This window comes from Varanus komodoensis, unplaced genomic scaffold (assembly GCF_004798865.1).
Source record: "Varanus komodoensis strain SLA01 unplaced genomic scaffold, ASM479886v1 scaffold1, whole genome shotgun sequence".
NCBI classification, from domain to species: domain Eukaryota; kingdom Metazoa; phylum Chordata; class Lepidosauria; order Squamata; family Varanidae; genus Varanus; species Varanus komodoensis.
This window is the reverse complement of record NW_025335268.1, coordinates 109273316-109289411: the sequence shown is the minus strand read 5'-3', so window position 1 is coordinate 109289411 and position 16096 is coordinate 109273316. Positions and strand designations below refer to the sequence as shown.

At 40.3% G+C, this 16096-nt stretch overlaps 1 long non-coding RNA gene across 2 annotated transcripts in view; it reads right to left on the bottom strand.

Annotated features, from left to right (window-relative positions):
- Nucleotides 1-10049, bottom strand: part of LOC123033751 — a 29020-nt gene extending 18971 nt beyond the window's left edge. Inside the window, exons 1-2 of one of the 2 annotated variants that reach the window (XR_006416633.1) lie at nt 9826-10049; nt 5259-5389 (exon numbers count right to left, since the gene is read on the bottom strand). This is a non-coding gene — a long non-coding RNA (uncharacterized LOC123033751). The remainder of the gene's footprint in view (nt 1-5258; nt 5390-9825) is intronic. The other variant, XR_006416632.1, reaches the window with a different exon arrangement.
- Nucleotides 10050-16096: the final 6047 nt, after the last annotated feature.

The window sequence follows — 16096 nt, the reverse complement described above, 5'->3', positions numbered from 1 at the left end:
ATGCAGCCTTCCTACACATGGGTGCTGCAGTGTTGACAATACGCACAAGAGCCTTGAAGAACTGACTCGGAAATGAAAAGAGGGAAATGTAGAGTGCCACAAAAAATGTTGCAGCATTTCCAAAGTCCCTGGCTGGGGCTCAGGGGGAGGGGGGTTGGAGGAAAAAAACATACCTTAGCATCAAGGAGATGCCCCCTGCTTTAACTTGGGACTTATGGCATATGTATCTTTTTTTTCTTTTTACCTGTAGAAAATTTTAAAGCACAACCAGTCTTTATACAAGCTGATGGAACAACTGCTTGCTTCCTTTAACCTGTGAGATGTCTGAGAAGTCATATAGTGGTACCTTGATTCACAAACTTAATTAGTTCCACAATTCTGGTCGCAAACCGAATTGGTTGAGAACCGAGTCAAATTTCCCCATAAGGTTCAATGTAAATAACATTACTCCATTCTGAACCATATGTAATTTTTTTTTAACCACAAAAATATGAAACAAAGTACAGCGCAGTACAGTATGAAGAGAGAGAACACTAACCTTGCTTGAGGCGACTTCTGGCATGGAGGATGGGAAGGTGGGTAGGGAGGAGGTTACTGTTTGGAGGGAGAGTCTGTGACTATGATCTCGACTAGAAGCCGCAACCACATGTCAGTTCGTGTGAACATGAACACGGCCATCTTCCCTGCACGAACAAGATAGTGGCCATCTTCCCCACACTACGACCACGTGTCAGAGCATGTTTGAGCGGGGAAGATGGCCATGTTCATGTTGTCATGGGGAGGATGGCCACAATCGTGTTCATCACCCGATGTGGAATTCGCAAACGGAAGCAAACTGAATTGTTCACGAACAGAAGTGTTCATGAACCAAGGAATTACTGTATTGACTCTAACTCTGCCCTGAATTATGGCACTATTCTTTCCTTCAATATAGACTTCTGAATGCAGTAGGGATGTGAACTACTAAATCCAACCAGCAATGTGTAAATTAAATTAATAGATAACTCTACAGGGGTATTGTAAGAGATTCTCCCAGCTGTGGCCCAATCCCAACTTGTCATAGGGGTTTAGTACTTCTGAATGACATTGAAGAATTATTGTAATCTAAATTATCCAGGCAGTGCAATATTAATGTGAACTACACTGCAGGGCTATCATAAGTCCTCTCGTGTAGCCATTCAACCTGTGATTGGAGACAATGGACTGCATCTGCCCTGGAATTTACATTGGCAAGGTTGTGGTGCTGGCTGCCGTTAAACTTTCACACTAAATAAAAACATATTTAGAAAGAACCAGAATTCTTCTCCTTGGTTTTGGGTTTCTTTGTTGATGTAGGCACAGTGGGGAACAGTCCCAACTACATTAAAATCCATTGTTCTTAATTGTTTTTTTAGGTAGATCTCACTATTGTCAGTGGGGACATTTAAAACTTTTTTTTTTTTTAGTACGAGCTCATTATTCTCATTGTTTCAGTGTGTATGGTGATATGATTCTCTCTATAATTTTTATATCTGTTTCTTTCTTCAATCTATTCCTTGTTATTATACCTAGTTTGCTGGTGTTCCTTCCCAAGAGTCAGTGAGAATTGCATGTCCAGTGAGCATTACTTTTCTGTGAGGAGCCCTTTTCAGTTTCTTTCTCTCCCTTACATTTCCTCCCACTGAAGACTTTTTCCTACTTTTGCAAACCTCAGAGTACCCCTGAATTTGTCGACACCTTTCTCTTATTATGTGGCTGTGGTCCTTTTAACTATACAAGCCTAGCGCTCTCCCCTGAAAATCAGAAATAGAACATAAGATGGATTAATGAAATTAAGGGGTATTCATGATTAAGCTATGGATTCATAATTTAAACAGCACTGAAGGGCCTACCACCTCCAAGGGTTACACAAAGCCAAGGAGAAAATTGTACAAATGGTTCATTCCCTTCCCCCTCCTTTTAAACATTCCTTCTGCCTTATGAGTTCCAAGACATATTAATGTTTTATAACATCAAGTCTGGCATAATGTTCAAACCTCAGAAAAATCAGAAACTTGTTGCAGTTCTTTAAATTAGTTCTAATTCCTTCTTTGAAGTTAACATATTTTTACCAGATGAGATACATTTTCATTTTCCCTGTATTCTTCTCTGAAGAAGACAAAAAGCTGTTTTAATTCCTATTCCTAAGAATAATGGCAAACTTGTATAGCAACTTAAATGGCATTCAAGGATCCATCAGATTAAAATATAATCAGGTATCCAGTTACAAATATCATTACAAATGTAATACGTAAGAACAAACTGCAGTGTGTGCTTCAAATGAATTGCAAAACATCTTATAAACAAGTTTCATTAGTCACAATCCTTCCATTTCACCACACGTACAAAATGGTGAAATTGTGGTTTTATGTATGCATGTTTGTTCAATGGCTGAGCTTATACTGGAGATTGTCAAATGGTAACAGAAAGTGTGCTAAAATCCTACAAGCATTTGAGAATGGATCACACAAATATGAATTAGTGGGAAAGCACATAACAGGAAAACTGAAAATCGAAAAAAATCAGAGAGTATGGTCTGCTTATGAAGTTGAATACCTAGAAGTAGGAAGGGCTTCCTAGAGACAGACAAGGCAACCCATAATTAAAGGGATGCCTTCTGGTAATCATCATTAGACATGTTCATGCAGAACCTCTATTCTCAGATGGCATAGTAGGTACCCCTGAGGTAAGACCCTTCATCTTTACTTCTTTTCTTTAACTCTCCTGTTCCTGAATTAAATTACCCAATAAGAAAACTTCAATGACAAAAGGTTGCAGCATGCTTGTCTTGCCTCTTCTACTTTTCAGGAAACTCCTTAAGTTCCAGCATATCCTTGACAAGTGGGGTGACCACTTATGTATTACCAAAGAAGAGGAAATTTATCATCAAAAAAGTGGACAGAAAAGGACGGCAATGTGCATAATATTCGCATATGAATTTTTCCATGTGTAGGTGCAAATTTAGTAAGAGTAGCTATTATTTAAATAAAAATGCAATGCATCCCCCATAGCAGAGAAGGTCATCTCTGTTCCCACCTGTTCAATCAGCAGTACAGGTGCTAAGAGTTGCTGGGCAGCTTCAAAGCTCAGGCCTTTCTCCTTATCATCATTTGATTTTAAACCAGATTTGACTGGGCAGCCCTTTAAGTAGAGGACACCTTCAGGTGGAATGCTATCTCCTTCCAGGTCTCTAAAAATAGGACTATCCTCCAAAGGACACCTTCCTAATGTAGCATCCTTGATATTAATCATACTGCACTACCTCCTAGGATTGGGGTGAGGAACATTTTTTCTCCAAAGCTCTAACTCAGGGTCACATTCCTTAAGAGGGTTAAGGAACCCCCTTAATCCATAGAGGGTTGCATGCCAGCAGTGAGTGGGGCTAAAGTGGGTGAGGACACAGCCAAGAATGCTCTTTTGGACAGCCCTATTTCCCTCTCTCTTTTCCACCCCATGGCATTGCTCCCACTTCTTCCCTCCCACGAGCCTCACTGACGTTAGCCCAAGTTGGTGAGGGACGGACAGATCTTTCTTGCAAGAATTCTAACCTGAGTGACTGCTGAAGACTTTTGAAATGATGTTGCTGGCCACCAGTTCCTACCTCTTTTCTATGCTATAGCTTGAAGCTACATTTAGTAAGCTATGATGGCATGATCCTGGCCTGAGCCTGCCTGGAACACAGATGACCTCGGAACCCTATGTATCCATGGATGTTCCATTATTGTTATGATTACTATCGATGATGATGATGATAAGTATTATTACATTTCTATACTGCTAAAGCTCTTGAGAGGTTCACTACATTTAAGTCACCCATCCAGATTTCAAGCAGGCCCAACCCTAGTTAGCTTCTAAGATTAAGCAGGAACAGGCAATTCAGGCTATATGGAAGGAGGGGGATGCAAATGAATAGATAAATATTTAAATAGATAAATGAAGTCTACTATGTGGATTTGAATAATTTATTTTAGAACCCCAAACTCTAACTGTACTAATAGAGTTGGTTTTTGTGAGGAAAAAGAATAACAGCTCACAGAATGGTGAAGGGCAATGGAAATAAGGCAAACAGCACTCTATTATTAAGGATTAGGGTTAGTGGGATGCCTGTAGGCCTCTGGATGGACATGCTATGCAGAGTGAGAAGAGTGCGGAGGCAAAGCTCTCCTCCCTGCTCTATAAAACAGCCAATTTTGTCTGCCTAACTGTGGCACTTTGGAGAAGGAGAAATGAGGCTGAAGCACCACTAAGATACTTGTCTTGGTGCTGCCAGTCTCCTACTTTCCTCCCCACACCCGGACCCCTTCTCTGAACCTAAACTTTGGAGAAATAGCCAGCACAGTTATTCCCACAGCAGCTGTGGGGAGATGGCGACACTCAGGTGAGAGGATCTGTGTTCAAGTGCAAATTCCCAGAGCTAAGATCAGACCTGTTTTTCTACTTTGGATCTGGGAATTTGAAAATCCTATGCCCCTCTAGATCTGCCCAGCGGCTGGAAGGTTGCTCTGGCCACCTGTTCTGGGTACACTAAAAGAGAGAGAGAAAGGGGAGAAGAAAGTGGATAAGTCAATGGAACAGGAAGTTCCTGAGCCCCAGCTTTTCTGCTGTCTTCAGCTGACATTCGCTTAAAAGAGATTGCACCAGTACAGCTAAAGCATTACCCAAAACAAAGCAAACAAAAACTACCCTGTGGCCAATGGCTAATTCCCAAACTGTAACCTAGTAAGAACTTATCTAAAGAAGGGGTTCAAGTTACCTGGAAAGCAATCTTTCCATACTGACAAGATAAATGATGCCTCCTGGATATATATTTTTCAAACCATCTGGCACAACATGCTTTTTTTAATTAGATGTTCTGAATCTTCCCAAAGGCTATTTGCTTAGGTGGAGACCTTGCAGTTATTTTTATTAAATAAATTACTGTGGCAACATCATAGTGTAATTTTAAAACTATGTTGTGTGTTTCTCAGAAGCAAATATTCACAGTATAAAAGGTTCCATGACACACTTAAGATGGTGCTCAGATTAAGATTTTTTTTCTCCCTTTTTGAAGTAACCTGTGCAGTGTGGACATCTTCCCAGAAAGATATCCTGATGATTCATCTAGTGAAACCTATCTGATGATCCAGGTCTAGTTAACCCAGGTCATGATCAACACAGCAGACTCCCCAGGTTGTTGCAGAAACAGCTGGAATCTCTTTATTTCAGTGGGCTGAGCTTAAGAGAATAATAATTGTACTGACCTCCTACAGTGCACTATTTTGATGTTGATTCATTAAAAGCATCACCAAGGTTGCTGATAAGTGGTTGCTCATATTCTCTTCTGGGTATTTCATTTCAAATCTCCATCTTATTCTTGTTCCTGTTTAATGCACTTAAGGAGTAGTGAAGTACAATTTTAGGCATTTTCACCTAATACTGACATTGGAGAAAATGGTTTCATTTTCATCCAAGGCCAATCTGATATGCCTATACATTTTTGTGTGCTGGTAACCCAAAGGCAAAGTGATTTGAAAAGTGCAGTAAACTGTACATGCAGAAATACAAAATTTTTTTTATAAAATCCCCAAATTAAAGTGGAAGGCAGTGGGTGCAGAAGGTAGAGGCAGAGCTGAAGAACTGGAGTAGAATAGAGTTGGTGAAATCCATTCTTTCCAAAAATAAATGGATGAATGGAGTTGTTCTGCACTTGTTGTTATTGGCTGATGAGACACTGAACTGATTCGGCTAAGCTCTCACAATATTATATTTTCTGTCTTGTTTGCCTGGTGTTTACTGGTTGCATTAATGGAATGTTGTGCTAGAGACAGAGAAAGACTCAGGGCATGAGCCAATGTCTTCTGCACTTGATGCACATAAGCCTCCAAACATGCAAGGTACAGTGGTAGAGCTTTCTGTCACCTCCATTTTGGCTGTCTAGATTGTGCTGGGGAAGGGAAGGGAAGGGCTTGCCTCCTGACACATTCCTTTGGCCCTCTCTGAGTCTGCTTGCGGACCTCAGAAAAGTAGCCAGCATGGTTCTTCCCCCACAGACTGTGACCAAGGTGGGACGGAGGCTCTGTGTTCAAGAACCTTGAGGACCAAGGCTGGACCTCTGAGAAATCCCATGGTTCTTCCAGACAATGTTGGAAATCATAGGATTGTATGCTTAGTCCTAAGATCTCTGAATCCACATTAAAGGCTACATTGTTTCCCTTTGCATTGTGGTAGCAGTTTGGGGGAGATTTTTAAAAGCTTCCCCACAGCCAAATTGCTTCTAAATATAATTCCCATTATATTTTCCTATTTTTTGAACATTATCTGTTCATAATTCCTCTCACCTATTGCAGAGGTCTCCATTTACATTGAAGGGCCCAGGAAAGAAGTAGATAGTTGAGTAGCTACTATCTCACCCTGAAGCACTTCTCAGTATTTCAATAAATTGCAAATTCTTTGGCAGATCCACAAAAATGTGAGAATATTCTGATAGAGCTGTAATTGACACTGCATTCATTGCTTGGAAGAAAGATTTAATATAAAGATTAGGAAAATGAATAACAGTCTTTTCTTCAGCTTCATTTTATGTGTGTTGTTGCAAAGAAAGAAAGAAACCATTCCAGCAACCATCCCAGTAGGACTACTTTACTCCCATATTACAATAATGTGCATTGTAATTCTGGGTTACTTTCCCATCTCTTCAATATATAAATTTACCAAAAATGCAAAACAATGCAACTAGATCTCATTTACAATTATGCAATTTTGAAGCTTACAAATGGAAGCCAATTCAATCAATCGTCTTCCCCTAGGATTAATTATCTTTATTTAAGACACCAAAAAAGATGCATAAAATTTAATAGCAGGCCAGTTCTTTGTTTCTACCTTTAGTGAAAAATGTTTATCTTCTAGATTTTAGAGTCTAGAACATTGTTCTGGTTCTTCTTAGTCCACCAATATTTCTTTGGCTCAAAGAAAATTTTAATCTTTCTAAAAACTATGTGGTCTGACGAGTACATCTGGCACTCTACCGTAATGTGCTCTGTAGTCAGAGGAGATCAGTAAATGGGAGGTAAGATGCCTTATGCTTTACAAGGTTCAAATGCCAATTCTAGAGTTGCCTCTAGAAGACTGCTAATAAGCTTGCATAAGTGGATACCATCCTCAAGTATCTACAGGTTCCATCACAGCCAGATGTAGTATGTTCTGTTATGCAGGGCAGCAGCTCATGTCCTGTAATGGCAGCATCATGCAGTTGCGACCCTGTGGACTTTAAGTTGCAAAGCAAACAGCAAAATGATACAACCTGAGGCATGAGAAAAATCACCAGCAAGCCCTCCTGGGTGTCGCTGGCGTCCCCACCAGCTTTCAGCCTGTTGATGTTATTCTCATTCTGCTCATGCACCAAAAGCAACAAATACATGTCTGAGAGTGGCTAAATGGCCACATTATGACATCCTATACAGCAGGTGTTTATAGTACAATTGGGCAGGCGCAATGCAGCCCATCATAATCCAGTGTGCAGGTGACCAACATTTGATGGGGACACTCATCAGAGCTCTCTGTTGACAAAGGACATGAAAGACTCCCCTTTCGGCACAAGCAAAGGTAGTACTCGACACTCCTTGCCAGGCAAATACACACATGTATACGAGAAAGAAAAACTTGTCCATTGACTTGTCCATTTTAGATACAAATGTGCATTTTAATTGGAATGCCATCACACCCCTGAAGGGAGCATGGTGAGCACCCATGTTCTGCGTAAGTTCTTCTCCTACTTCTCAGGCATGCATGCTAACCCAGTTTTGGCCCTTGCTTTCATGGGGCTTCTCTGGTGTTTGTTTTCTATTTGTAGTAGCTTTCCTATAATGCAACAGGATCACTAGGGATGGGTACATCTGTCTATTTACAGCTATTGTGGTGCATTTTCCCCATTAATTTAAATTTAGGTTTAAATTTCTCCCTCCCTCCCTCCCTCCCTCCCTCTCTCTCTCTCTCTCTCTCTGTGTGTGTGTGTGTGTGTGTGTGTGTGTGTGTTTGCATGAATATTTTTGACATGTTTAAACTGCCATGAGTTGTACTGGAACATTGGGGAAAGTGTGTTGCTAAATTAATCTGACAGGTGTGGATCAGGTCATTCTTTGGATCTTCAAAGTTTACAATGAGAACTCAAATATTTGCACTGTATTGCCATCCCACCATGTTTCTTTTATATAACCTTTTGAAATATGCACCAAGGTAACAGAGTATAGAAATAGTCCATGCAAATCTTTGTAGTAAGCAAGCAAAGGAAAATAGGCAGGCATGGATCTGATATTTTCTGCCTTATGTTTATATAATTTATAAATAGATAAATTATATGCCTGATGAATTTCAAGATCTGAAAGTGACAGGCCTACAACATTCAAGCTGAAAAAAGACAGGGACAAGGAATTGCTTGGCAGATGGGGGAGAACTGGCTGCCTTGACCTTGCTTGCCAGTTACTGGATCTTGCTTTAGCTTTCAATGTTGCAAGTCACCCCTTTGTGCTGTGGCAAGACCTAGTTTATACTGTCCACTTCACTGACCTAGGTTCTAATCTACAAAAGCTTATGCTATGATAAGATTACTTCACATTTATTTATTTATTTATTTATTTAGAAAATTTCTATGCCAAAGTGCTAGAATTTATGGCTACCCTTCTAGAAATTGAGATAATGCCTTTATATCATCCTGCTTGGATAGATAATTGTGCAAGAAGGCAAAAGATGCAACATTTCCAGATATTTGAAGCCATAGGGGGAAAAATACTGTTCTTGCTTTAGCAATCTCTGAAAGGTTCCTAGCACAGTTATTTCTAGAATTTCTTACTGAAATTATGAATGGATAATTTATTATTTGAATTAATGTAGCTCATAAATTAAAACAGGTAAGAGAGAATTATAAACTGCCCTGAGTTTATAATTCTCTCTGCCCTGAGAGAATTATAAACTGAGTATTATTATTATTATACTTCTATACTACCTGATAACCACCTGATAATAACAACAACAACAACAACAACTATTATTATTCCTGGAATGACAAACGAGTATCTTGGGAGAAAACTGACAGATGACTTAAGAGCACAATCCTGCAGGTAGTGCTCTTGATTCCTTCCCTTGAACTTAGAAGCTTAGGATCATCCATTGTTGTAAGCCGCCCCGAGGCTTTGGTGAATGGGGCGGCATAAAAATGTTTTAATAAATTAAATAAAAATAAAAATGAAATAAATCCATCACAGAGTGGGAGGAGCAGTGGAGACAGTCTTTGCTTCTGTATACTTTCTGATCTACATTTCAGCTAGAGGACTGTTTTCTGAAGGAGGAGGAGTGAGGCTGGAGCCTCCTTTATCTTAGCATATCCAGATAAAACTTCCATATTATATAATGAAAAGATGCGGGGGGGGGGGCAAATCCAATATTGTATTATGAGTTGTTTTAAATGGATTGTAGATTGATTTAACTGGGTTGTAGAAAAAGATCTTGTTTGAAAAAAGATCCGATAAAGGCTCATTTCATGAACATTCATATAGCAATAATACTTGTAGGATAAATAGTGCAAGAGGAAGGAAGTTAATTTCAAAGTGATGAGCATATGAAAGCAATAAAATAATTTATTCAGCTCACCTGTAATTTGAGATCAATGACAGAAAAAATAAAAGTAGGAGCAAGCTTAAATTTTAATATTAGGAAAGAAAATAAACTTTTATGCATAAGAAGACATGGTAAAGTTGGAATAAAGGCCTCATGTAGAAAAGTCCTTCATTAATTAAGCAGAGCAATTACTGTTGTTGTGAAAAAGTTTCCCCCTACCTTTTAAGGTTGAGAGATGTTGCAGAGCTGGCCTCTGCTGGAAATCTTGCCTGAGTTGCCAGGGGTCTGAACACAAAAGGGATGGCTGGGAACTGCTCGGTTATCACCAAATGTCTCTCTTGGTCCCCCTGTGCATCTACTTGTTTTAGACCTCTTGGTTCCTGGATTGGGCCCATTGTGTTGGGAGACCCTTACTTTGGTAATGTAAAGGCTTAAGCTTTGATTTATTGTATTGTCCGGTAGAGCACTCCAAAAGTTATCTGTGATCTTTGTACCTCTTTTTATTTTACTCCGTTTCCCCTACCTCAATAAACTTTTTATCTACCTCTAAGTTTCTGCATGCGTCCTTCCATGTAAACATCAACATTAAATTCAACACTGCCTGCTGTGAAGCCGCCTTCCAAATTTCCATTTTGGCAGCCATTAGTTCCTCCAATCTGCCCCAGCAGCCTGGGGCAGATTGGAGCCATAAATTTCCAGCCATAAATGTTTTTTTTAACCCCTTCTAAATCCCAATTTAAAAGAGAACTCCCACTTTGACCCCATCAAATAACTACTCCCACAAATGGGAAACCTTCTCTGGCTTACCAGCAGTTTGGGTTAATCCAAGATCTGTCAATTTGTCTGGGTTCAAATGACACCACAATGTATTGTGGGTCAAACGAACTCTGCTGCAAGCCAAAACAAAAAATTAATCCTGAAAAACCCATGTGAGGTTCACATGAAATACTAACCCAACATGACTTCTAAGCAGTGTGACTAAGTAATACATCTTGTGAACCAGGTTATTGCATAGCTGTGCTTCAAAACCACATTTACTTTCAACATCAATATGGGCACAAACCAGATAGCTTTTTAATGCATTTCTGAGGTGTTTGTCCTCTTCTAAACCAAAGGCTAAGTAAATTGCTCCAAAATAAAATATTTGCATTGACCTCTGTAAATATTGCTTCTTCAGTTTCTGTCTGTACAAAAACCAACCCTCAGCCCTGAGATTAGATGTTCTAATTCTGTGGACTGCCAGCCAGGCATGCAAAGGTTTAGGAAACTTGAGGACAGGTCCTTGAAGCCAGAAAAAAAATCCCTTCTCAGAAGTGATCTCCTTTGGCAACTGCTTCTCTCCCACAAACTGCTTGGTCTCTCTGAAGGCAGCTATAATAACACAGGCAGAAAACGGAGCAGGAAAATTGAAAGGGGATGGCTAAGTATGTTTTTAGTTTTCCACATGAATTTCCCTTTGCTTTCTGTACTCTACAGACTCAGTATCTGCTATGTCTGCTACCAGAAGAATTTTGTATGAGGCTTTCATTTTCTTTCCAAGTAGAGATATGGGCCTAGTTTCATTGAGGTGATAAACTTGCACCAAAGTTGGATCATTTGGAGTGGCAGGCTAGGCATCTGTGGAGTTTTTCAAATTTGTTTCATCTGTGTTTCAGGAACTATCACGCACCTTTCATTCTGTCATCTGTTATCAACAGAACTGGGTTTTTAAAGAGTTTCACTCCACTTGCACAGGTATTCATTGGCACTAATGCACATTACAAGTACAAATATGTCCAAATACCCTCCCCAGGCTAAAAGTGGTCAACTACTGAATTCACAATCCTAACACATTTGAATTTGTTGTGGATTTTTCTGACCTCTCTACTGCAGACTAACAATTTGTCCATTCCAAAGAATTATCCCTACACACAGAAAACTCTTTGTATATTATCTATTTCACAATCAATTCAGTGCAGTTGCCATAAGAGTGTTCAGTTCCAAAAATAAAAATTAAAAGAATTCCAATAAAAAAATTCAAATTTATGAGTGGATTATACTTCACTGGCATTGTTGATCAGATTAGATGGTGATATTGCATATGTCCATGTGTTGCTCCACTTAAAAGCACTGGAAAATGATTTTTTGGTTCGAATTCCCCATCTCCTGTCCACTGGGTGATCCAGTGTCTGTGCCAGTGCAACTGCTCTGATTTGATAGGCTCAAATAGCTCCCAACCTTCAATAATGCTCAAGGATGTGGCTGTTGGACAAAAAACCCTACCCTATGGTGGTCATGGGCCCTATTTTGCAGAGATCCATCCTCTGTTGGAAGGTCTGCCCGAGGATCATCTGACTGAAGGCATCCTCTGTTTGAAGGGCTTTCATAGTTAATTTCAGTTAAAAGATAAATGAGCCATTGCTCACCAACCATTGTGTATTGGGTGGTGGGAATTAGGCCATCCTTCTACATTATAGGGAACTGGAGTTAGAAAAGAGCATTCTATTTGAAGCACTGTCCCAGAGCACATGGACTGCTTCACACAGAGTAGTTAATAGAGCCTTGAGTGAACATGGTAGACTCAACTTGCTCTCAGAAATTTACTGCTTAGCCATTATGCTATAAACATTCTCATTAAGAATTGATGTTTCTTTACTGGATTGATACTTGTTACCCACAGCCTGTTATATTTTCACAGGAAGCCATTGTAACATATCTTCGCACTTAGTAATCTCCATTCTGGGCATCAGGATGGAGGGCATTGCCCAAACTGTTGCCTTTCAAATGTTTTGTGTTTTAATTCCCAGAATTCCTGAGCATTAGCCATGCTGGATGGGGTGATAGGAATCCAAACTGTCTGGAGATCTGCAAGTTAGGGGAAATTGATGGCTATTGTGGCTAGATCTGCTTATCACACCACTTACCACTATCATGAATCATTATAGTCCCAGAAGTGATGACATAACATATAGTAAACAGCATGCACGCTGTATGTATCTTATTACACAGGGTCATCACATATGGGTTTATGCCATGGTTTATTCATGCACACAGAAGCCACTCTGCTATTTGAGGCTTTTTGAAAGCACTGAAATAGATTGCATGAACTGCTTGATGAGGTTCATGTACTATGAATGTAGATTCCTGCAAGGAAGTGCTATCCATTGCAGAAATTTGTCATGTTTGAAGTGGCCCTAAGGGTTTCACAAAAGGACTGTAAAAGGAACTGGAGCTTTATTAGGAGCTGTGAAATTGAAATATTCTTCCACATAGGCATGCTGTTAATAATTGATCTTGTCTGAACTACCACAGAAGCTCACTGATGGTCTTTAGACTGGTCTGGCTGTCCTCACCAAGCATATTCTTTATGTGGGGAGAAACACTTTAATGAGTGAATGCAAACAGATAGGAAGAACTGGCCTTATTTATCAATCAACCTCCTTCAAAGATGGAGATAGAAGATGAGAGAAGAAACACAACCAGGGACCAAATTAACCTTCCTAATCATTCATTTCTTTACTCCAGTGTAAGTATATAGCCCCAAACCAGATAGGGACCAAGAAATCCTTGGATCAGGGTTTTAAACCTCCCTCTCACTCTTTTTTTGCTCTGAAATTCTACCTCTTACATTCCCAATGGTACCTTGGTTCCCTGAGCTAATACTGGAGAATGTAAACATACATGCTGAGCCCACTTGGTGGGAATAGCCCAGGACTTGATAACTTTTGAGACAACCAAGGGTTTCTCTCAATTAGTACCTGGCCCACTTAATACTTGGTAGGGTTAGGTTTGCTGGGACTTGGAGCCTCTCCAGGGGTGGGAGAATGATTAAAATGGTCCATCCTTGGATACTGATGGATCTGGATGTGACTCTAGATGGAACTACTGTCACCTCAGTAAAGTCCTCACTGACTCAGAGAAAGTATCCAGGTCCTTGCCATGATCACTCCTGAGCATTCTATCCTATGAAGTGAAGCCAGATAAGCTCCCTGGTTTTCCAAGCACTGAGGCTGATGAAGCCAGTGGTGCACTAACTAGAGCAACATCAGTGAGAATGAATCCAGCTAAGCATGGCCTGTCCCAAATAAAACCAGACCTCATTTTAAAGCCTGCACTGTGACACTGAAGGTAGTTGCAAGAAATTGTACTTCTCTGCCAGTGTTGCATCTTCCTAGCAGCGTTTTTATGGGGGAGTGGAGGTAGAAGTCTTAAAAGAAGAAATGGTGGACTACTTGATAGCCCATTGTGACAATGTGGCTGACACTTCAATGATAAAAGCAATCATATCTTTGCCACCATCACTGCCTTTCATCTACACATGGGAGAGTATTCCAAAACGTGAGGGCTACCACCGAAAAGGTCTGCTTATGTGCTGCTAGCTATCCTTCACTATTCCATTAGCAAAGGAAAAATCAATAAGGGCTTGAGAGAAGATCTCAGGGGCTGACTGGGTATGTAAAGGGGGAGATGGTCAATCAGGGATCCTGGTCCTGAGTGATTTAATGCACTGTATATCAACAGCAGGACTTTGGCTCAGTAGCTATTAGGTAGCTGGTGCAACACAGATGCACCATGGGCATATCTTGGTGCTCTAGTGGGCACTCTCATTGCAGAGTTCTGAAGTTTCTGAGCCAGGCACAAGGGCAGCCTCATGGAGAGCACATTACATCAGTCTGACTGTGATGTTGGCACCAATACTTAAGCCTTGCTTTATTTAAAGGAGAAATGATGGAGCTTAAGCACCTGGAAGTTCCACCTTCTTTTCCCAAAAACCCTTTCTCTCATCTGTATAAGAACTCTCTGGAGATACACAGTGGTGGGGAAAATACCCTCTGCACTTCCTCAGGAGCAGTTTGACTCAAATCTGTCGGGAAATACCATCATTCCAGGGTGTAGCCCTTGCATTGACAACGAATGCCCTGTCAGGCAAATCCCTACTATAAGGAATATAGCACAATACAAAAATGTCTAGCAAATCACATAGACAGTTGCCCTACTTTGCCTAGAAAAGTTACAGCTGGGAATGTTATGTACAGGGTCCAAGGCTATCTGGAAATATCTTGTCTCTAGGTAGTTTAGGATTAATTCCATGTAATTATATTTATCCTTTGGAGATGTTGGTTGCTTTGATGCACATTTAAAAAACAAATTACCCTAAACATGTTCTTGTTTAAGCAAGTTAAAATGTTCAGTCTTCTCTGGTTTACATTTTTCTGTGTTAATAGGATGGATATCTGTTAAAATCCCACCTCTGTAAGAAGCCACATAAAAAGGAACTACGTATTAAGAAGCCAGTTGCTACATGGTGTGTAGCTTACATGGCAGAAGATGATTCAGAAGATGGAACAGGAAATCCAAGTTCTAGTCCCCATTCTGCCATGAAGCTCATAGGTTGACTAACCCACTCACAGGGCTGCTGTGAGGATAAATCAGAGCAAAGTAAGCCACCTTGGGTTCCTCACAAGAGGAAAAAAAGGCAGGATACAAATGTGATGTAATAATATTAATATAAAAGGGAACTTAGAGTTGCCCTCCAACAGTTAGCACCTGGACAGCAGACAAAAGAGGCAGGCAGACAGGTCACCTGGTTATGGATGAGATATCTTATAATTCTTAAGTTATACTAATTATTGACTATATTAGCATATGCAAATTTGAGTTAAATGAGTGCCCTCTTTTGCCCTTTTTGGGTGTGGCATTACTTTTTAAAAATAATTACTACATGAGCATCCTATCAGTTACTGAACCAAAGAAGAGGCCTAGGGAATAAAACCTTTGGCTAAAGAACAGCTAACGAGAGGATAGGAATGACGACAGCCTGTGGCAGGCTCAATGATTGATAAGTTGGTGGTTGCTAAGTTTCTACTTTTCTGTATTGAAAACCTATAGAACTGCAGAATGAGAAAAAGTCCACACGACTCTGTGCTGCATAGTTTAATCTGTAATATTTCATGGCAAATTTTGATGATTGGCAGTTTTGCTCTACAGAGTTTAGGGAGAGCTTCAAAGAGTTTCCAAGTGAAGCATAACCCACAGCTCCAACACTTCCCTTCTGTTTTAGTCCAGTTTCTTAATGCATTTACCACATTTGCCCCCTCCCTGCCTTCCTGCATGGCATTCATGGTGCTATTCTTGGGGTTTCCAGGCCCTCCAGGGACTGACTATATCCCAGTTGACGTAGCCTCTGCACCTGGCTGCATCATTTGGTCTCGGCCCTATAGACTTAGGTTATCGTCATCAGCAACTCCAGTATAGCACTTTTAATGTAACAGTCCTAGATCGCACCCTTGCAAATAAACCAACAAATGTTACCAGCCTGCAACTTTTGAAAAACTAGTTGCGGGGAGGCTAGTCTGCTTTCCCATGCTGGCTGCACAGCAGGAGGCAACCTCCTTTTCTTCTAGCAGGGACACTTGGCCTACTGAACTCTTAACAAATGAGCAAAACTTAGCAAACTTGTCTTTCACAAACTAGGCTGGCAGAGGAAAGGTGCCTTCATCCATCCTTCTTT